At 37.3% G+C, this 24,266-nt stretch overlaps 1 protein-coding gene across 8 annotated transcripts in view; it reads right to left on the bottom strand.

The window, feature by feature from the left end:
* The window catches only part of MACIR (macrophage immunometabolism regulator), a 322,019-nt gene that overhangs the window by 192,816 nt on the left and 104,937 nt on the right, over window positions 1-24,266 (bottom strand). For 3 of the 8 annotated variants that reach the window (XR_012330794.1, XR_012330799.1, XR_012330798.1), the window contains one exon: window positions 11,033-11,131. The exons of the other annotated variants lie outside the window; for them this stretch is intronic. The gene's annotated coding sequence lies outside the window, so the exon portion shown is untranslated. The remainder of the gene's footprint in view (window positions 1-11,032; window positions 11,132-24,266) is intronic. 8 annotated transcript variants of the gene reach the window in all.

Raw genomic sequence — 24,266 nt, 5'->3', positions numbered from 1 at the left:
TAAAGCTGGTTCTTTGAGAAGATAAACAAAATTGATAAACCATTAGCCAGACTCATCAAGAAAAAAAGGGAGAAAACTCAAATCAATAGAATTAGAAATGAAAAAGGAGAAGTAACAACTGACACTGCAGAAATACAAAAGATCATGAGAGATTACTACAAGCAACTCTATGCCAATAAAATGGACAACCTGGAAGAAACGGACAAATTCTTAGGTATGCACAACCTGCCAAGACTGAATCAGGAAGAAATAGAAAATATGAACAGACCAATCACAAGCACTGAAATTGAAACTGTGATTAAAAATCTTCCAACAAACAAAAGCCCAGGACCAGATGGCTTCATAGGTGAATTCTATCAAATATTTAGAGAAGAGCTAACACCTATCCTTCTCAAACTCTTCCAAAATATAGCAGAGGAAGGAACACTCCCAAACTCATTCTATGAGGCCACCGTCACCATGATACCAAAACCAGACAAGGATGTCACAAAGAAAGAAAACTACAGGCCAATATCACTAATGAACATAGATGCAAAAATCCTCAACAAAATACTAGCAAACACAATCCAACAGCACATTAAAAGGATCATACACCATGATCAAGTGGGGTTTATTCCAGGAATGCAAGGATTCTTCAATATATGCAAATCAATCAACGTCATACACCATATTAACAAATTGAAGGAGAAAAACCATATGATCATCTCAATAGATGCAGAGAAAGCTTTCCACAAAATTCAACACCCATTTATGATAAAAACCCTGCAGAAAGTAGGCATTGAGGGAACTTTCCTCAACATGATAAAGGCCATATATGACAAACCCACAGCCAACATTGTCCTCAATGGTGAAAAACTGAAAGCATTTCCACTAAGATCAGGAACAAGACAAGGTTGCCCACTCTCACCACTCTTATTCAACATAGTTTTTTGGAAGTTTTAGCCACAGCAATCAGAGAAGAAAAGGAAATAAAAGGAATCCAAATCGGAAAAAAAGAATTAAAGCTGTCACTGTTTGCAGATGACATGATACTATACATAGAGAATCCTAGAGATGCTACAAGAAAACTACTAGAGCTAATCAATGAATTTGGTGAAGTAGCAGGATACAAAATTAATGCACAGAAATCTCTGGCATTCCTATACACTAATGATGAAAAATCTGAAAGCGAAATCAAGAAAACACTCCCATTTACCACTGCAACAAAAAGAATAAAATATCTAGGAATAAACTTACCTAAGGAGACAAAAGACCTGTATGCATAAAATTATAAGACACTGATGAAAGAAATTAAAGATGATACAAATAGATGGAGAGATATACCATGTTCTTGGATTGGAAGAATCAACATTGTGAAAATGACTGAACTATCCAAAGCAATCTACAGATTCAATGCAATCCTTATCAAACTACCACTGGCATTTTTCACTGAACTAGAACAAAAAATTTCACAATTTGTATGGAAACACAAAAGACCCCGAATAGCCAAAACAATCTTGAGAACAAAAAACGGAGCTGGAGGAATCAGGCTCCCTGACTTCAGACTATACTACAAAGCTACAGTAATCAAGACAGTATGGTACTGGCACAAAAACAGAAATATAGATCAATGGAACAGGATAGAAAGCCCAGAGATAAACCCACGCACATATAGTCACCTTATCTTTGACAAAGGAGGCAGGAATGTACAGTGGAGAAAGGACAGCCTCTTCAATAAGTGGTGCTGGGAAAACTGGACAGGTACATGTAAAAGTATGAGATTAGATCACTCCCTAACACCATACACAAAAATAAGCTCAAAATGGATTAAAAACCTAAATGTAAGGCCAGAAACTATCAAACTCTTAGAGGAAAACATAGGCAGAACACTCCATGACATAAATCACAGCAAGATCCTTTTTGACCCACCTCCTAGAGAAATGGAAATTAACAAAAATAAACAAATGGGACCTAATGAAACTTCAAAGCTTTTGCACAGCAAAGGAAACCATAAACAAGACCAAAAGACAACCCTCAGAATGGGAGAAAATATTTGCAAATGAAGCAACTGACAAAGGATTAATCTCCAAAATTTATAAGCAGCTCATGCAGCTCAATAACAAAAAAACAAACAACCCAATCCAAAAATGGGCAGAAGACCTAAATAGACATTTATCCAGAGAAGATATACAGACTGCCAACAAACACATGAAAGAATGCTCAACTTCATTAATCATTAGAGAAATGCAAATTAAAACTACAATGAGATATCATCTCACACCAGTCAGAATGGCCATCATCAAAAAATCTGGAAACAATAAATGCTGGAGAGGGTGTGGAGAAAAGGGAACACTCTTGCACTGCTGGTGGGAATGTGAATTGGTACAGCCACTATGGAGAACAGTATGGAGGTTCCTTAAAAAACTACAAATAGAACTACCATATGACCCAGCAATCCCACTACTGGGCATATACCCTGAGAAAACCATAATTCGAAAAGAGTCATGTACCAAAATGTTCATTGCAGCTCTATTTATAATAGCCTGGAGATGGAAACACCTAAGTGTCCATCATTGGATGAATGGATAAAGAAGATGTGGCACATATATACAATGGAATATTACTCAGCCATAAAAAGAAACGAAATTGAGCTATTTGTAATGAGGTGGATAGACCTAGAGTCTGTCATACAGAGTGAAGTAAGTCAGAAAGAGACAGACAAATACCGTATGCTAACACATATATATGGAATTTAAGAAAAAAGAAATGTCATGAAGAGCCTAGGGGTAAGACAGGAATAAAGACACAGACCTACTAGAGCATGGACTTGAGGATATGGGGAGGGGGAAGGGTGAGCTGTGACAAAGCGAGAGAGAGGCATGGACATATATACACTACCAAATGTAAGGTAGATAGCTAGTGGGAAGCAGCCGCATAGCACAGGGAGATCAGCTCGGTGCTTTGTGACCGCCTGGAGGGGTGGGATAGGGAGGGTGGGAGGGAGGGAGATGCAAGAGGGAAGAGATATGGGAACATATGTATATGTTATGTTATATGTTATGAAGCAGAAACTAACACACCATTGTATTGCAATTATTCTCCAATAAAGATGTAAAAAAAAAAAAAGAATAGTGGAGGTTTTGGTGAAAGGCAATTGAGAGGAGATTTGTGGATTTAATGAAGATACATCCTAGACTGGAGGCCAGCTAGTTTAGAGGCAAAAACCAGGGGGATAAGACCGCAGGGGGTCAGAATATGTACCTCTGAAACTATTCCACCAAAGGAGTCACAATTTGATTAGATTAGTTTGTAGAACAATTTAGACCCAGGTTACTGTTGAAAACAATAGAACAATCAGCAGGCAATTAGTGGAGTTAAACAGCTGGGTGAGATTGAGTCTCTTTCCAGAGACCCCTACCAATACCACTGTCATCCCAGAGTGATGAAGAATACCCAAAGCTATACCTTCCTGACAAGCAACATAAGAGACTTAATACTGTGGGGAGGAAAAACACTTCACTAAAATAATAGGAGCCAGCCACTAAAAAAATAAACAAGTAAATGAGAATAACAAGCCCTGGGGTGGAAGCAGCACCCAGAGTTGCTTCAATATATTATCTAAAATGTCCAGTTGCCCCCCTCAACAAAAAATTATCAGACATGCAAATAAATAGGAGAGAATGATCTATACACAGGGGGAAAAAAAGCAGACAACATAAACTGCCTGCGAGAGCAACTAGATGACAGATTTAGCAGAAAAAGATCTCAAATGGCCATTATAAATATGTTCACAAAACTAAAGGAAAGTATGATGAAAGAAGTAAAGGAAGGTTGCAGCAATAGAGAATATCAGTAGAGACAAATTATAAAAAAGAACCAAATGGAAATTCTGGAGTTGAAAAGTAAAATAACTGAAATAAAGATTTCACTATAGATACAATAGATTTGAACTGGGAGAAGAATGAGTTAGTAAACTTCAAGATCAATAGAGACTATGCAAGTCAAAGAACACAGAGAAAAAAAGAATGAAGTAAAATGAACAGAGCCTCAAGAAATGTTGCGTATCATCAAAAGTACTAATATATGCATAATGGGAGTAGCAGAAAGAGAAGAGGGAGAGAAAGGAACAGAAAAAATATTCAAAGAAAAATGGCTGAAAGATTCTCAAATTTATTGAAAATCAATAACCTACACATCCAGGAAGCTCAATGAATTTCAAGGAGAATAAATGCAAAGAGATCCGTAAATAGACACAGGATAGTAAAATGCTAAAAGTCAAAGACAAGGAGAAAATATTAAAAGCAGCAAGAATAAAATGGCTGGCTATCCTTCACAAGGGAACCTCAGTAATATCAGCAGCTGACTTCAGAAGAAATAACGTAAACTAGAAGGCAGTGGGATAATATATTCAAAGTGCTTAAAGAAAAAAAAACTGTCAACCAAGAACTCTATATCCAGCAAAGCTATTTTTCAAAACTGAAGGCAAAATAAAGACTTCCCCAGAAAAACAAAAACAGAAAATTTATTGTTAGAAGACCCATTTTGCAAGAAATAGTAAACAAAGTTCTTCAGGCTGAAAGCTAGTAACCTAGGACAGTAATTCAAATCCACACAGACAAAAAAAACAAAATAAAGAAAGAAAACCACAGTTAAAGGTAATAACAGAATAAACTGTATAAATGCACATTTTTCTCATTTCCAAGTGATTTTAAAAAACAATTGTATAAAATAACATGTATATAGAAATGTAGAAATGTAATGTATGTGTAATATATTTGCCGATAACAGCAAAAGGAGGTGGATATGAACAAAGTTGTACAGCTTAGGAAGTGACCACAGATGGTAAAGTATCATTGAGTCTGTGACATTAATAAATATGTCTAATAATAATACCACAAAAGGGGGAGAAGGGAAGAGTTATACAGAGTAATGTTCCTATTTGTCACTGGAATTAAGCTAATATAAATCCAAAGCTGACTCTTAAGATGTATATGGCAAACTCTAGAACAACCACTAAAGAAAAAAAGAAAACCTAAAAAAATATTGTAGTGAAAAATAATCATTAGAGAAATAAAAATGCTACAAATCTAGTGTAGGCTCATAGAGATAGAGTTATTCTCAGAACCAGGTGGGCCACTGGGCATCATCCCTAAGGAATCTTGCCAAAAGTGTTCCCACGGGGTCCAGTGATCTCTAGGGAAATAAAAAGAAATGCAGACCTAGGGCAGTATGGAATAGGCAGGGAGGAAACAGAACACACACATCCACACACTTACAAGACTTGCTTGCCTGAGGATGAACAGAGTGCTTGTCAAGACTTACCCCTCTCGTTTGACCAGTATAGTCCTAAAACAGTGTATAACAAAGACGTACCCAGAGACACTGCTCCAAGCTGAGGTTCCACACTCTAGCACAAATCAGAAGCCCCTGGAGGGCGTGTTCAACCACAGATTGCTGGCCCCACCCCCAAAGTTTCTGATTTGGTAGATCTGAAGCGGGGCCCAATAATTTGCATCCCTAACAAGTTCCCAGGTGATATTGACGGTGCTAGTCCAGGCCTGCCCTAAAGTGTGAAGCCCATAATGGATAAACAAAATAAAATAGGTGGAGACTGTAGGCCATAGCCTAAAATGTAAGAACCTACTTCGAGATGAATTGGTGTGGTGAGCACAATAGGAGAATAAGCTGCAAGTATAGTGAACATCTAATCATTTTGCTACCCCAAATCAATTCACTCTCCTTCTGGTAACTGTACCCCAGTTTTCCTCCGGGAAATACTTTTCTCTCTCACTTTTAGTCCATGTGGTTTGGAAGGACTTAATGATCTACCTCTGCCTCAGGGAAAGGAATTTGACCCAGGCCAAACCAATCAGGACTTCACATTTTTCCTACCTCCAGTGATTACTTCAGAGATAGATAATCAAATTATTAAGATTTAAGGAGACATTCTGAGACACTTCAGAGGAGAGAGAGAGAGGCTCTTTTTCTGTTAGATTTGAACCTGGAAAAGCTTAGGTCTGCAGTTGCCACTGACCACCACGTGGAGCTTAAAAGTGAAGCCAGTTTTGAGGTGAAGCAAGAGTTGGAGAACAAGCAGATCTTGCTGTTATCATTTGAGCTCTGGATCAAACACACCTGAAACTTGTATTGTCCTGTGAACCAATGAAAATCCTTTTTCCTTTGAGCCAGCAATTGGGCTTCATCATTTGCAATTTTAAAAAGGAAGGGAGATACTAGGACAATTTAGTAACCAAGTGAATAGAAAAAGCAGACAAGCTATATGGCGTATTATGGGAGACAATGGGCATTTCTGTGGAGAGTTATGAAGGGAGGCATTCTACCTGCTAACAGGGCAGGCTTCTGAAAGGTATTAGACCAAGATTGTCAGGACCTAGAGAGTGTGACCACATAAGTACACAGACAGAAATAAAGGTATGAAGATTCTTCCAAATCTGATGTTCAGAGGAGTGTAGGAGGCAAATAAGAGGGCAGGGACTTGGAACCAACAAGGGACCCAGGGACAGCCTAGGAGCGTCCTGGGGCCCAGTTTGATGGACATCAAGGTGACTCACAGGTCAACTTATACATCTGCCGTCTGCCTTACCGCTTTGTTAACTCTCTGATCTCTGGTCCTACCGTTCTCTTCTTGCCAGCTCCAGTCCAGCCATAGTAGCATCCTCACGTGTCTTCCAAGTACATCAAATATGCTCCCACCTTGGGACCTCTGCACTTGTTTCATGTTCCTGGGAGGCTCTTTCCCCAGATATCTGCATGGCTGTTTTCTTCATTTCCTTCAGGCCTCTCCTCAAATGTCAACTTATTAGACAGGTCCTTCTGGATCAGTCTATAGGAAATAGCAAAACTCCACCACCAACCTCGCTCATCCTAAGCCCCTTTCCTACTTTCTCTTTCTCCACAGTGCTTAACACTATCTGGCCCACTGTATAGGTACTATTTATTTGTTAATTGCCTTTCCTTAATAGAATGTAAGCACTGTGAAGGAACAGACTTGTGTTTTTTGCTGCTATATCCCTGATACCTAGAACAGTCTAGATCACAGTATGTGCTCAATAAAATATTGTGGAAGAAAGGAAGGAAGCAAGATTCAGCAGCCATAATTGGGACACTGAATCCTAAATCTGTGTGAGGGTCTCTATTATTATCACCACTTAATGAGACCGAAGTGGAAGCTTGCCTCCCTCAGGGTGCCACACTCTGCTTCCTCCTACCTACCCCATTACCACCCTCTGACTACCATTGAACCCCTGCTAAAATAATAAAGTTGTTCATTGATAGGTTTAAGGTATAATTTATTTTAGATGTCTGTGCAATTTTTATTCTGTTTAGTAAGGATTTTCTTAGTGCCTAGGATACGTATTAACTATACTATTGTGCTAGGAGCTGCTGGAGCTACAGATATTAGAATAATGTGGACAATGCCTGATGAAGTTATAATCTCATTTACAACAATCCAGAAAGGATTGTTGGAGATCTAAAAGCCTTCAAAACTCAAAGAAATGCAGTTATGGTCACATAAAAAGTGGAAATTTATATCTGAGAATAAGAGGTCTTATCCCCACCCTCAGTGGTAGGCTAGAGCTGGCTTACAGCAGCTCATAAAAGCCATCGATTTTTCAGGAACTTTGCAGGCCAGTTGTTAAACACAACCACTATTTAAAATTAAATTACCTAAACTGCAATCAAATAGATTATATTAAAAACAAAGGTAGTAAAAATAAGTAAAATCATCACTTTCTTATGATTTTATTACACCTTACAGTTATTTATGCTCTCAAGATTGTTTAAGGCTATTATTATCATGGGAACACTATATAATGGTGAGCTACTGAGCATCCCTTCCCAACTCCACATTAGATGATATCACATTGGAGGCCTGGAATCTTCCATGGTGAAAGTATTTACACCATGGAAACCAGCAAATTGCTTCAAATCAGGGCTTAATTTATTGTTTTGATGATTGTCAAGACTTAGGAAAGTGACGGAGGAGCTGTTAGTAGTGTTGATTAGAATTAAAAGTGTGTAATGTCTGTAGCTGTCACATTGTGAAAACTCAAAATGTTCTTCTAGTATTTGAAAACTGTTACCTGAGTCAGCAAAAATGTAACTTACATCACTGAGAAATAAATGAAGTTTCAAAATACATTTTTGTTTTTTCACTATATTGATGTTGTAACATGACATTCATGTCATAACTGTACCTGCTCATCAACTGAAATCATAGTTGACTAGGGACAAAAATGTTTGGCAGAAATCAATGAAAGCATTCTGAAAAATGAAGAGGATTTTATACTTTATTTTATTGCTTATAAAGAGTGTGCTACCCAACCTTTATATCAGAAAAATTGATAATAAGCTAATGTATATACACATTGGCATACCTTTTTTCAGCAAGCTGGGTGTTAAATATTTCCAGCACACTACTGCCGACCCTCCTCCCCTTACCTGTATTATACCATGTATATTAAGTCACTTTGTATGACTTAATAAGAAATGTAAATTAAGTCTCTATGCTGACTTCCTAGCACAGAGCTCCTAAAACCTTTGTAATTTCCTGAATGATAGGGGGAATAGAAGTATCATTTGTTTTATAGTTTTTTTTCTACATTCCAGGTTCCAGACACATTTACATTTCCCAGCCCTTCTTTCAGTTAACTTGGGCTGTGTGAATGGTGCTACCCAATGAAATATGCGCGGATGTGACATGTGACCTTACAGACCAAGACAATTAAGAGCCGATATGTCTCCTTCCTTTCTCTTCCCCTGCCTGCTCAACCCTGGAGGACACCTGTTCCAGCTGGCATAGTTACGAGATGAAAGCAGCCCAGGTCACTGAGTCATCTTTTGGATGAGAGCCACACAGGAATGTCATCTAAGCCACATTAAACTTTGAGTATGAAGTAAACTTTTATTGGGTCAAGCCACTGATATTTTACATGTTTGTTACACAGCGTATGGTACACCTATTAGACTCCAATTTATACCAATATGAAATAATGTTAAAAAAATAAGAAATTGAAATATAATGATAAATTTATGTACATAATGTAACATAACAAGGCTTTGGAACCAGGCTACCTAATTCAAATACCAATTCCACTAGGGTTAGAGCTTAAACATGCAACTGACTTGGGTAAATTACTTAACCACTCTGTGTTTCTCATGTGCAAAATAGGGGTTATTAAAATGGGGCAGTTGTGATGAGTAAATGTAACTAAATCTCTATGTTGGCATATATTGAGTTTATACATAATGGGCCATGTATGTGAATAATAAATTACATTTGCCAACATAAAAAAAGTTTTTAGGGCTTCCCTGGTGGCGCAGTGGTTGGGAGTCCGCCTGCCGATGCGGGGGGCACAGGTTCGTGCCCGGGTCCGGGAGGGTCCCATGTGCCGCGGAGCGGCTGGGCCCGTGAGCCGTGGCCACTGGGCCTGTGCCTCCAGAGCCTGTGCTCCGCGGCGGGAGGCGCCGCAGCGGCGAGAGGCCCGCGTACCGCAAAAAAAAAAAAAAGTTTTTACTGTCATTCACTCAAGTTTATTAAACAAACAACAAACATATTTAATGAAACCATACAGCTAACACTAAACTAGATTCTGAGCATACAAAGATGAATGAAATATGGCTCTATTTTCATAGAGCTCACAACTTAGAGGAGCCAACCATACTAATGTGATTAATGACAACCATAGAGAACCAGGTTCTGGGTTTCACAACTATATCTTGTTCCAAAAATATTTAATTTCCAGTGCCTTGTGGGATGCAACTTGATTATTTTTGGCATAAATAACCTAGCATATATTGCTCATGTGGTAGAAAGAACATCAGTCTCCCAATTGACTCCTGGACTCAGTTTCTCCTCTCTCCAAATTTTCTAGGCTGCCTCTTAGAACACAGATCTGATTAAGTTATTCTAATACTTAAAAATCTTTAATATATCTCCATTGCCTATAGAATAAAATATTGTAGAGTAGAAAGACTTACCTGCAGCCCCAAACCATGTGCATCTAGCATCCTTTCATGTAGGAGAATCGGTGAGATATAGTCTAAATAGATATAGTCTGGACTAGAAACCCTTAATGTAGATCTAAATTCTGCCTCTTATTGTCTTTGTAACCTTGGGTGAGAAACTTAACTTCTCTAGATCTCAGTTTTCCCATCAATACAAAGGAGATGTTACTTATTCTTGTTGTTTATACCTAACAAGGTTTCTATGAGTAGGATGACAGCATATGTCACTATTTATGATGCATAAAATATAAAGATACACACACACATAAATAGGCAATGCTTCTGAAACTTTAGTGTAGGGGAAAAAATTCCTCTGGGGATGTTGTTAAATACATATACATATTCATCCAAGCACCTTACCCAGGAATCATGATTCAGTAAGTCCAGTGTAGAGATTGATAACCTGACGTTTTGCTAAGTACTCCAAGTGATTCTGATGCGGGTGGTCCATGGAAGCACACTTGGAAAAACACTGATGGAAAGTATCATAAATTCCAGAAGGAAGAGTCCTGACTAATGTAAATATTACTTGACCCAACAAAAACATATCTTCATCAATATCTTTATTTTTATCATTATTCCAAAAACAGAAACTGTTTTCAGACTTCTAGCAAACTGGAAATAGATATATTTATTGAGAGACCCAGAAAGTTTCATCTCATTTTAGTCTTTTCACTTCATTTTACTCCTTGGAAAAAATTTAAAAATATACATTTACTCCCAATTTAATGATAAGGAGACGGAGGCTTAGATATTGTAGAAACAAATTTCAAATCTCTGGTGCCATTTGGAATGGAATTTGAGAACTTTTAGAGCCTGAGTATAAACCCATGGCCTTTCTATTTCTCATGGCTGCCTCCTAGATGGAGCCAGAATTGGCCAGAAGCCAGACTTTGTAGAGCTCTTGAGGTGTAAAGGTGGCTATTATCAGTCCTGATGAACTTCAGCTCATCCCAAATCAATATTTTTCCATTACCGGCTCTGCCTCCAGACATTTTTGTATTTGAAACATTGAAAACATTACCTCTATTGTAGTTATTTCTCTTCTCTGTATTGACCACGTGACCCAAGGCAGCTCATGCGTGGGGGAATGGGGGTTGCAGCTGTCCCTAAGAAGGCAGCCCTGTTAAGAGATTCAGAGGAGACTGTTGGTGATAATTCTTGAAGTCACTTTTTCCAGTAGAAATTCCAAATAAAGGGCCTTCCTATCTTGATAGTGAGAAATGTAAATAAGGAGCTGACTATATATGAATAAATACATATATTTACTAAAAGCCCTTTGGCAAAGACAAAATTAAGCTACTTAAAGGTCTCACACTTTTGCCACCCAATTGTTCTTTGTTTTGTTTTAAACTACTAATAAAATAAATGAGAAAGTATCATTAAATTTTCTGACCAAAGTACACAGACATCTTAATAAAAAGAGAATTTACCTGTCAAACCTAGTTTACCTTAATATTGCAATTAATAGCTATAATTAAGCACTCTAAGATGCAGAGGTGCATGATAATATAGAAAAAATCATTTTCATATATAAAAATAATAATGCCAAGATAGTCTGAAATCCAAATAAATCTTTAATAGATGGAAGCATTCATATTTTTATTTACTCCTAGGTGTCTGCTTGAAGCTAAGTGGTTACCATGCATTAACAGAAAAACTTCCAGGAAATGAGGCAAAGTAATAAAAAAAGAAAATACAGAAAAATATTTTAAATATAGGGAAAAAATTCCATACACCATCCTATAACCCACTATCCACACGCACACACACAAAAAACTATGACAGATGTGCAGCAGAAACTGAGGCACATTTTCACTTGGGCTAATCTGAGCTAACAGCTGTTATTAGGGCTGACTCTGTAACACTTCTGTCATCACTTCTAAAAACCAGCTTTTCGAATGTGGAAAGGGGAATTTGCAAATAGAGAGGAAAACTTTAGGAATATAAATCTGTCTGTTATCAATACTGAAGTTCATCACCTTTTAAACTCACAATCAATATTTTTCCATTCCCAGCTCTGCCTCCAGACATTTTTATATGGAAGCATTGAAAATATCACTTCTATTGTGGTTATTCTGCTTTACTATATTGACCACATTTTTGAAGGAGCTCATATAGAATTTTGAAATTCTTGCATTGCAGATAGGCTTCAAATGAATATATCTCAACATATAAATGTTCTGGTGACTATTTATGTAGTGATAAATAAATAGCACAGGCTTTACAGTCAGATGGTCCACATTTAAATACCACCCTTACGATTTTGTGACACTGGACAAATTGTTTAAGCTCTTTGAGCCTCTATTTCCTTCTTTGCAAAATGGGATAATAATAGCATCTACCAATATCAAGGATGTCTTGAGGATTAAATAGTATACATATGTATACGTATGTGTATATATACACACATATGTATATGTGTGTATATATACACATATGTATATGTATGCATATATACACATATGTATATGTATGTGTATATATACACATATGTATATATGAGGCATATGTATGTGTGTGCACGTATGACTTTAAGCCATGCCTACTACATCATACACATATTTTTAGGGGTTAGATGCTGTCACTGTTTATTAATAGTGTCATTACAAAACTACCATACAACTTAGCCTACAGACCAGACTGGAGCACTGATTAATTTAAAATTTGTATCTCTGTAAAACTTAACTCATGAGAAAACTCCAGATAAACATATTTCTTTCTTTTTTTTTCACTGAGCATTGTTTTGAGGACGTTAAATTTACTGCACGGACTGACTGACTGGTGCTGTGTACATGCATAGAGAATCTGATCATGACTCATCTCAAAGCTGTTTTATCAAATTCAGCTCTCCGTCATGAATCAGAGGACATCAAAGATTTCTACAATCTTATATTCAGTTTGTGGCAACCAGGGAGATTTGGTTGGATAATTACTTTAATGACTTATTTCAATTTGTGCTTATCCAGTATTTAAGCAGAAGGTAGCATTCTTTTCTGCATTCTTTGATGAGGGTTATACTGGGCTGGGACTAAGTTCCTTAAGTCTCTGAGTTGAGTTGATCGTTAGCATGGGGAGAGTGAGATGTGGTTTTCCAAAGGAGATAAAGATATTATGTTTTCAACCAATTTTTCTAGAAACTAAAGGGCCATATTCTTTTACCATTACTAATGCAATTTCATTTTTGTCTTCACTAAGAAAAATACATAGTTTGTATAGGAAATAAACATAGCTACAGGATTATTATTCTTCCTTTTGCTAAATAAAAATAATCCCAACTCTTCTTTCTCTGACATACTACTCTTTTCCAAATAGCTCTTCTAACTCTGACCTTTTTCATCTATCAGATATTGATTTTTTTTCAGCATTTAATGGAATGAAAATTAAGTGGCTCACATTGTATAAAATAAAGTAAAATCACCTTGCCTCCTTATTTGGATAAAATATGTTTTCAGATACCAACATATCCAAGTGGGTCAGCTCTAGCTTGGGAAGAAATATGGTTTTTCATTACCTCTTTCTAAGTCCACAGGGGAAGGACTAAGTGTGAGCTTTAACAGGGACAATCAAATATGTGGATTCTTGTATTGCTTTTTATATTTCTCAGAAGCCCAGTGATAAATTTTTCCATATCTTTAAATTCAGCATGGTCGTGAGGCTAAAATCTGAACCCTGGCTCTTTATGTTGCCTTGTCATTTGACATATCTTAACAATGCATTAATTTTAGGTGATCAACAAAAAGCAACTGAAATGTACAGGATAATAGAATAATAAGGCAACTGATAGCATTCTTCCTGCCAGATAAACATGCCTCACAGAAGGCTTAACTGTCAGATACCTACAGTTTCAGCTGTTTGAGAGAGTTTTGATAATAGCCTGAAATGTCAAAATTCAGCTGCCAACCCTAAGCTGCCAGCTTTCAAAATGCTCTATGGAGTGCTTGTCCCTTAGGGCATAAATTCCAAGGAGCAACTGAGCTGCCATACAACCTGACAGCTCTCTCTCTCTGGGAGAGCCTTGCATCTGTGCAAATCTAGTGCTGCAGCTCTAAAATGAGGAGCTGTGATTGGAGCACAACCTCTCACAAAATAGCACAGAGGCTAGATAGTCAAAAGCCTTTTCAGGTCTCAGGAAATGAAGCTAACTTCAGCTACACTAGTTTGATCGCAGCTGGGCAGAAAGCACTCAGGCACTACTTCGGCCAAGATTCTCAAGGTGGAAAATGATATCCTGGGACCGCTCCTTCCTCACTGGTGACCCTGCTAAGTAGAAGCAATTTTCCCAATTACAACTGCAATTTCTCATCAAGCATTACATAACCCATATCATTTCATCTTCCTAAAATAAATTATTCACATTGTTTGGGAATTCATCTGGGAGCTGCAGATCAAATGCCCCATTTGCTACTAAATTACTGTTAACATTTTTCTTTTTTTTGTGATTTATTAACTGTTTACACAAAATATTGCTTGGATATAATACATTTTCCTCAGTGTAGTTTTTCTGTAAAAAAATTACATCTTTATTTTCTTTTGAATCCTCAAGGACAAGTTAAAGATTCTCTTTGGCCCTGAAAAAAGTAGAGTACCACCCTCAAAAACTTTCCATCATATACAAAAAATTTCTCAACTGATACTATCTCATCAAAGTCTTGGATGCATAGGATGCTATTCCGTGAAGGCAGAGTAGTGTGATGGAAAGTACTCTGACTGTGGGGGTTGTATGTCAGCTCCTCTACTTTCTAGCTATGTGACAAGAGGCAAATTATTTTCTTCTCTTGGTCTAACTGGCTTCATTTCTAACATCAACATATTGGGTTTATTTATTTATTTATTTGAATTTTAGAATTTTATTTATTTTTTATACAGCAGGTTCCTATTAGTTATCCATTTTATACATATTAGTGTATACATGTAAATCCCAACCTCCCAATTCATCACACCACACCACCCACTCCCCGCCACTTTCCCCTCTTGGTGTCCATACGTTTGTTCTCTACATCTGTGTCTCAATTTCTGCCCTGCAAACCAGTTCATCTGTATCATTTTTCTAGGTTCCACAAATATACGTTAATATACGAGATTGTTTTTCTCTTTCTGACTTACTTCACTCTGTATGACAGTCTCCAGGTCCATCCATGTCTCTACAAATGACCCAACTTCGTTCCTTTTTATGGCTGAGTAATATTCCATTATATGTATGTACCACATCTCCTTTATCCATTTGTCTGACGATGGGCATTTAGGTTGCTTCCATGACCTGGCTATTGTAAGTAGTGTTGCAATGAACATTGGGGTGCATGTGTCTTTTTGAATTATGGTTTACTCTGGGTATATGCCCAGTAGTGGGATTGCTGCATCATATGGTAGTGCTATTTTTAGTTTTTAAAGAACCTCCATACTGTTCTCCATAGTGGCTGTATCAATTTACATTCCCACCAACAGTGCGGGAGGGTTCTCTTTTCTCCACACCCTCTCCACCATTTGTTGTTTGTAGATTTTCTGATGATGCCCATTCTAACTGGTGTGAGGTGATACCTCATGGTAGTTTTGATTTGCATTTCTCTAATAATTAGTGATGTTGAGCAGCTTTTCATGTGCTTCTTGGCAATCTGTATGTCTTCTTTGGAGAAATGTCTGTTTAGGTCTTCTGCCCATTTTTGGATTGGGTTGTTTGTTTTTTTAATATTGAGCTGCAGGAGCTGTTTATATATTTTGGAGATTAATCCTTTATCTGTTGATTTGTTTGCAAATATTTTCTCCCATTCTGAGGGTTGTCTTTTCGTCTTGTTTGTAGTTCCTTTGCTTTGCAAAAGCTTTTAAGTTTCATTAGGTCCCATTTGTTTATTTTTGTTTTTATTTCCATTATTCTAGGAGGTGGATCAAAAAAGATCTTGCTGTGATTTATGTCAAAGAGTGTTCTTTCTATGTTTTCCTCTAAGAGTTTTATAGTGTCCGGTCTTACATTTAGGTTTCTAATCCATTTTGAGTTTATTTTTGTGTATGGTGTTAGGGAGTGTTCTAATTTGATTCTTTTACATGTAGCTCTCCAGTTTTTCCAGTACCACTTATTGAAGAGACTGTCTTTTCTCCATTGTATACCCTTGCCTCCTTTGTCATAGATTAGTTGACCATAGGTGCGTGGGTTTATCTCTGGGCTTCCTATCCTGTTCCATTGATCTATGTTTCTGTTTTTGTGCCAGTACCATATTGTCTTCATTACTGTAGCTTTGTAGTATAGTCTGAAGTCAGGGAGTCTGATTTCTCCAGCTCCATTTTCTTCCCTCAAGACTGCTTTGGCTATTCGGGGTCTTTTGTGTCTCCATACAAATTTTAAGATTTTTTGTTCTAGTTCTGTAAAAAATGCCATTGGTAATTTGATAGGGATTGCACTGAATCTGTAGATTGCTTTGGGTAGTAGAGTCATTTTCACAATGTTGATTCTTCCAATCCAAGAACATGATATATCTCTCCATCTGTTTGTATCATCTTTAATTTCTTTCATCAGTGTCTTATAGTTTTCTGCATACAGGTCTTTTGTCTCCCTAGGTAGGTTTATTCCTAGGTATTTTATTCTTTTTGTTGCAGTGGTAAATGGGAGTGTTTCCTTAATTTCTCTTTCAGATTTTTCATCATTAGTGTATAGGAATGCAAGAGATTTCTGTGCATTAATTTTGCATCCTGCAACTTTACTAAATTCATTGATTAGCTCTAGTAGTTTTCTGGTGACACCTTTAGGATTCTCTACATATAGCATCATGCCATCTGCAAACAGTGACAGTTTTACTACTTCTTTTCCAATTTATATTCCTTTTATTTCTTTTTCTTCTCTGATTGCCATGGCTAGCACTTCCAAAACTATGTTGAATAATAGTGCGAGAGTGGACATCCTTGTCTTGTTCCTGATCTTAGAGGAAATGCTTTCAGTTTTTCACCATTGAGAATGACGTTTGCTGTGGGTTTGTCGTATATGGCCTTTATTATGTTGAGGTAGGTTCCCTCTATGCCCACTTTCTGGAGAGTTTTTATCATAAATGAGTGTTGAATTTTGTCAAAAGCTTTTTCTGCATCTATTGAGATGATCATATGGTTTTCATTCTTCAGTTTGTTAATATTTGGTGTATCACATTGATTGATTTGTGTATATTGAAGAATCCTTGCATCCCTGGGATAAATTCCACTTGATCATGGTGTATGATCCTTTTAATGTGTTGTTGGATTCTGTTTGCTAGTATTTTGTTGAGGATTTTTGCATCTATATTCATCAGTGATATTGGTCTGGAATTTTCTTTCTTTAACATGAACAACATTGGTGTTAGCACCAATTTTGGTAACCACTATAAAAATGAAATTAATACATAGAGTGTTTACGCCACTGCTAGACTTTTAGTAAATGCTTATAAATATTAACTATTCTTTTTTACTTATTTAAAGTAATTATCCTGATTTGATCTTTTCAGGAATTCAGTATTTTAAACAAAATAATAGAGTCTGCAAACTGTGCAATTATGTTACTTTTGGAATGTGTGTTACTAATATCGCCATGAAAACTAACCATTAATCTGTCAAGGATTGGTAAATTTTTGAAGCCCATGCATATATCTAGGAAAGGAAGAATTTTCCAGTTTACTAGGGAAGCATCAGTAGAAACCACACAGTTCCAGTTCTTACCTGTACAACTGAATATCCTCTGAGGGCCTGCCCCAACCATCCTATCACAAGAAACTGTTATTCTGTTACACCACCTCATTTATTTCCTTTATAGATATACAAGTATCTGAAATTGCCGCTTTTATTTATTTTTTCTAATTGAAGTATATTTGATTTACAATATTATATGTTTCAGGTGTACAGCATAGTGCTTCAGTATTTTCACAGATCATACTCCATTAAAAGCAGTTTCAAGATAATGGCTATAATTCTCTGTGCTATACAATATATCCCGGTTGCTTATCAATTTCATACATAGTAGTTTGTATCTCTTAATCCCATACCCTTAACTTGTTCCTCTCCCCTTCCCTCTCCCCACTGGTAACCACTGGTTTGTTTTCTATATCTGTGAGTCTGTTTCTGTTTTGCTATGTACATTCATGTGTATTATTTTTTAGATTCCACATATAAGTGATATCATACAGTAATTTATCTTTCTCTGTCTGAGTTATTTCACTATGCATAATATTCTCCAGGTCTATCCACACTGTTGCAAAGGGCAGAAGTTTATTCTTTTTTGTGGCTAGCATTCCCTTGTATTATAGAGTGTTCCACCCTCTTCAATTTTTTGGAATAATTTGAGAAGGATAAGTATCAATTCTTTATATGTTTGGTAGAATTGCCCTGTGAAGCTGTCTGGTCCTAGGCTTTTGTTTGCTCGGAGGTTTTTTTTGTTACAAAATCAATTTTACTACTAGTGACTGATCTGTTCAAATTATCCGTTTCTTCTTAATTCAGTCTTGGCAAGTTGTATATTTCTAGAAATTTGTCAATTTCTTCTGGGCTGTCCAATTTGGGAGCACATAACTGTTCATAGTAATCTCTTGTGATTTTTTTGTATTTCTGTGATATTGACTGTTATTTCTCCTTTCATTTCTTGTTATTTTATTTATTTGGGTCCTCTCTCTTTTCTTCTTGATGAGCCTGGCTAAATGTTTATCAATTTCGTTTATCTTTTCAGAAAAACCACCTTTTGGTTTCATCAATCTTTTCTATTTTTAATCTCTATTTTATTTATTTTCTCTCAGATCTTTTTATTTCCTTCATCCTGTTATCTTTGGGGGTTTGTTTGTTCTTTTTCTAATTCCTTTATGTGGTAGATTAGGCTGTTTATTTGAGATTTTTCTTGTTTCTTGAGAAAGGCCTGTATCACTGTAAACTTCCCTCTTAGAACTGCTTTTGCTGCATCCCATCGATCTTAGAGTGTTGTGTTTCCATTTTCATTTATCTGGAGGTATTTTCTGATTCCCTCTTTGACTTCTTTATTGACCCACTGGTTTTTTAGAAGCATGTTGTTTAGCCCCACATGTTTGTTCTTTTTCCATTTTTCTTTCTGTAATTCATTTCTAGTTTCACACTGCTGTGGTTGGAAAAAATGCTTGATATAATTTCTATCCTCTTAATTTTGTTGAGGTTTGTTTTATGGCCTAGCATGTGATCTATCCTGGAGAACATTCCATGTGCACCTGAAAATAATTTATATTCTTCTATTTGGGGATATAATGTCCTGTAGATATCTATTAAGTCCTGCTGTCTATTGTGTCATTTAAGATCACTGTTGCCTTATTGATTTCCTGTCTGGATGATCTGTTCATTGATGTAAGGGTGTGTTAAAGTCCCCTATTATTATTGTATTATTGTCAGTTTCTCCTTTTATGTCTCTTAGTATTTGCTTTACATATTTCGGTGTCCCTGTATTGGGTGCATATATGTTAATGAGTGTACTTTCCTCTTCCTGTATTGATCCCTTTATCATTATGTAATGCCTTTGTCTTTTGTTATAGTTTTTGTTTTAAAGCCTATTTTTTCTGAGATGAGTATTGCTACCCTTTTTTCTTGTTGTTTCCATTTGCATTAAATATCTTTTTCTACCCCCTCACTTTCAGTCTGTGTGTCTTTTGCCCTTAAGTGAGTCTCCTTTAGGCAGCATATAGAAGGGTCTTGGGGTTTGTTTGTTTGTTTTTTTAATCCAATCAGCCATCTACTGTCTTTAGATTGGAGCATTTAGTCCATTGACTTTGTTTTTTTATAAGTTTATTTATTTTATTTTTGGCTGCACTGGGTCTTCATTGCTGCGTGCGGGCTTTCTCTAGTTGCAGAGAGCAGGGGTACTCTTTGTTGTTGTGTGAGAGCTTGTTATTGCAGTGGCATCTCCTGTTGCAGAGCACAAGCTCTAGGTTCATGGGTTTCAGTAGTTGTGGCACGTGGGCTCTAGAGCACAGGCTCAGTAGTTGTGGCACATGGGCTTAGTTGCTCCACAGCAGGTGGGATATTCCTGGACCAGGGCTCAAACCTGTGTTCCCTGCTTTGGCAGGCAGATTCTTAACCACTGTGTCACCAGAGAGGTCCTTCCATTGACATTTAAAGTAATTATTGATATGTATGTACTTATTGCCATTTTATTTCTTGTTTTCCCATTGACTTTGTAGTTCTTCTCTGTTCATTTCTCCTTTTTGTTTCTTCTTTTGTGCTTTGATACTTTTCTTTAGTAGTATGCTTGTGTTCCTTTTTAGTTTTTGTGAACCTACTGTAGGTTTTTGATTTGTGGTTACCATGCGGTTCATACATGTTGACCTATAACTATATCTACTTATTTTAAACTGGTGGTCATTGAAGTTCAAACTCTAAAAGATCTACATTTTTTTACTCCCCTCCCCCACATTTTGTGTCTTTGATATTATATTTTACATCTTCATTTTAAACCTTTAACTGTTTATTTTAGTTATAGTTGATTTACAATTTTTTGTCTTTTAATCTTCAGACTGGCTTATTTAAGTGATTGATCCTCAACCCTTACCACATACATGCATTTCCTAGTGGGATTTTCCCTTTCCTGTAGATTCTTCTTTTCCACTTAGAGAAAAACCTTCATATTTCTTTTAGTGTAGGTTTAGTATTGATGAACTCTTTTAGTTTTTGCTTGTTGGAGAAGTTCTTTATCTCTCCTATTCTAAATGATAATCTTGCTGGGTAGAGCATTTTAGGTTGCAGGTTTTTCCCTTTCAGAACTTTGAACATATCATGCCACTCACTTCTGGCCTGCAAAGTTTCTGCAGAGAAATCAGCTGATAGGCTTATGGGGATTCCTTCATATATGACTCTGTTTTTCTCTTGCTGCCTTTAGAATTCTCTTTGTAACTTTTGCCATTTTACTTATGATGTGTCTTGGTATGGATCTGTTTGAGTTCTTCTTGTTTGGGAACCTGTGTGCTTTCTGTACCTGGATATCTGTTTCCATCTTCAGGTTTGGGAAATTTTCAGCCATAATTTCCTCAAGTACATTTTTGATCCCCTTCTCTTTCTCTCTTCTCCTTCTGGGACCCCTATAATGCAAAGGTTGGTATGCTTAATGTTAACCTAGAGACCTCTTAAATTGCTTTCAATTTTTAAAATTGGTTTTTCTTTTTGCTGTTCTAATTGGGTGATTTCCATCATTCTATCTCCCAGAGCACTTATGCATTCTTTTGTATCACTTAGTTGGCTATTTACTCCTTCTAGTGTGTTTTTTTTTAATAAATTTATCCATTTATTTATTTTTGGCAGTGTTGGGTCTTCATTGATGCATGTGGACTTTCTCTAGTTGTGGCAAGTGGGGGCCACTCTTCATCATGGTGAATGGGCTTCTCACTGCAGTGGTCTCTCCCGTTGCAGAGCACAGGCTCTAGGCATGCAGACCTCAGAAGCTGTGGCATGCGTGCTCAGTAGTTGTGGCTCACAGGCTCCAGAGTGCAGGATCAGTAGTTGTGGCACACAGCCCTAGTTGCTCCGCGGCATGTGGACCAGGGCTCGAACCCATGTTCCCTGCATGTTCCCTGCATTCACAGGTGGATTCTTAACCACTGTGCCACCAGGGAAGTCTCCTAGTGTGCTTTTTATTTAACTATTGAATTCATCATTTCTGATTAGGTCTTTTTTTATATTTTCTAGTTCCTTGTTTAAGTGTTTACATTAATTCTTTTCCCTAACTCAGTTAAAATTTTTATTACCTATGGGAAAGACTCAACTGTTGGACACAGAGGCAACCTGGTCCTGGGATAGAGCCTGGGTGGGGTGACTGTGGCCACTGTTGTCACTTACTCAAGCAGTGAACCAGAAGCAGCCCAGATATCTGATGATGGCAGCTCCAACATAGCTCACCTCCCAAAACATGCTGAAAGTTCATGTGGGCACTGCCAGCCCTGCAGAGTAGTTACACAACAGAGCAACAGTGGTGGAGGCTGTGAGCAGTGATCAGCTATGGACAAAGGGAAATTACACCCGAGGCTGTGTCTGAGCTGAGCTATAGATGCCTGCACAGGCAGCACATCAGACCTCTATATGTGCATGGGCCCCACTTGCTTTAGCACTCTCCCCTCTGGAGCAAGGGTCCCAGTGCAAAGAAAGGGAAAAACATATCCTTAAAGGGAACGGTCAGGTTGGGCCTAACCCTCAAGGCTTCTGCTTCAGCAACTAGGGATTCAGACCCCACCCTCAGTAGGGCAGTGATTGCCATCGAACACAGAGAAGTCTCACCTCACATCTGGCGCCAGTTCTAGCCCCTCTGTCTCCAGCTCCACCCTCTACCAAAGTGATAGCTGCCAGCACACCCTGAGGAAAGATGTGACTTGTGTCCACATCAAATTTAGCTCTCCCACCAAAGGCACTGGGCACACACAGTCTGTATAGGGATGCTCCCACATAAGAACACCCCTTCAAGACTAGAATAGGTAACTGTTTCACCTAAGTTCATAAAGGCAGAGAAAGTGAAGCAAAATGAAAAGGCAGAGGAACTACTCTTAATTGAAAGAGCAAGAGAAAAACCCTGAAAAAATAATGAAACAGAAATAAACAATTTACCAAAGAACTGAAATCACCACTTTTAAATTTTAATTTGTTTACACCTTTATTTATTGTCACCCTCACACATTCTTCATGCATTTCTATTTCTACTTCTCTTTTCCAGCCACAGAATTCATGGCAAAACATTCCTACTGCCAATTTGTTCCTTACCACCTTGCTCAAAGGAAGCAAAGCATGTGATCTACCCTTGCAGCATTCTCCTGCTGCCCACGTGAAACCTCAATACTAATATGTGTGCGGCACCAAGAAAAGGCACAAGCTCTAATCATAGGAATCATAACTATAACAGCTGGTAACTATCACTGTCAAATTCCAAGTTTATGTACCACCATTGGATAGGTGGAAAGATGGTTGTAAAAATGGTTATTGCAGCTCTTGTTGCTCGTTCTCAGACTTATTTTAGGAATAAAAACGTACACTCTAAAATGAAACTACATTATTCTGATATTCAATTGGGTCATTTTTCTTTGATTAATTAATTAATTAAGAGACGTTAAAGACAAATGAGTAAATTGGCTGTTAAATGTGAGGATACCTAAACACCAATTTAAGACATTTGGTGACACCTCTGCATCCACGGGTGCCTTGTATTTTCTATTTGCCATAGGCTCACTTTCTTTTTTCTGATACTAGGGTATAGAAAGACAAAGTATAAATGGGAATCTTTGGCCTTGGATTCAGACTCACAATTATTCCATGACAACTATGACAACCAAAGTGAGATCTAGTTTATTGGTCTGCACAGAGCATTTTCATATTTGAACTTAGATACACTCCCAGACAACTCTATATATTGAAATTACTGGTACACTAATATATTTGGTTACCTTTCATTTGCAAGAGACCAAATATAGAAAATATTTCTACAAGCATCACCTATCATATGAGGTCACTTAGTAGTGTTCAGTTGGCCAGTGGAAAATCTCAGATGAGTTCACTCACATATCTATGCTTTGCAAGGATGCCTGAAGGAAGACTGTTGACCAGATCACCTTTACATGGCCTCTCCGGCATGGCAGTCTCAGGGCAGTGGACTTCTGACATGACAGCCCAGGGCTCCTAAACGGAGGATACCAAGAGACCTGAGTAGAAGCTGCCAGTACCTTAAGGTTGACGCCTCAGAAAGCATCACTTATGTCATTTTATACTGGTCAAAGCAGACAGAGAGCCCTCCCAAATTCAAAGGAAGGGGACATTGATTTGAGACCCCTACCTCTCAATGGAAAGAGTGTCGAAGAATTTGTGACTGTCTTTACCTCCCATACAATCATTCCATGGTATAAAAAATAACTATATAGCATCCACTAGTGAATTAGTGAAATGTGCTTTTACCACACATGATTACATACTTTATTAATAATCAAAAATATGTCTATGATAAAATATACATTCTAAAATTTAAAATACAAAACATGATATAAGAAAAGTCTTTTTTCTGTCAATAAATAGAAATTAAAATTTTGAAGCAGATTGGTTTTTGTGATTGCTATGGGCTGAATTCTGTCCTCTCAAAATTCATATGTTGAAGTCCTAACTCTCAGTACCTCAGAATGTGACTGTATTTGGAGATAGGGTATTTCAAGAGCTAACTAAGTTAAAGTGAGGTCATTAGGGTTAGCCCCAATCCAATATGACTGGTATTCTTCTAAAAGGGAGATTAGGACACAGACGTGTACAGAGGGAAGACCATGTGAAGACATAGGGAGGAA

This window comes from Tursiops truncatus, chromosome 3, assembly GCF_011762595.2.
Source record: "Tursiops truncatus isolate mTurTru1 chromosome 3, mTurTru1.mat.Y, whole genome shotgun sequence".
NCBI lineage: Eukaryota > Metazoa > Chordata > Mammalia > Artiodactyla > Delphinidae > Tursiops > Tursiops truncatus.
The sequence above is the reverse complement of the archived record's forward strand: the minus strand, read 5'-3'. Positions and strand labels throughout refer to the sequence as shown.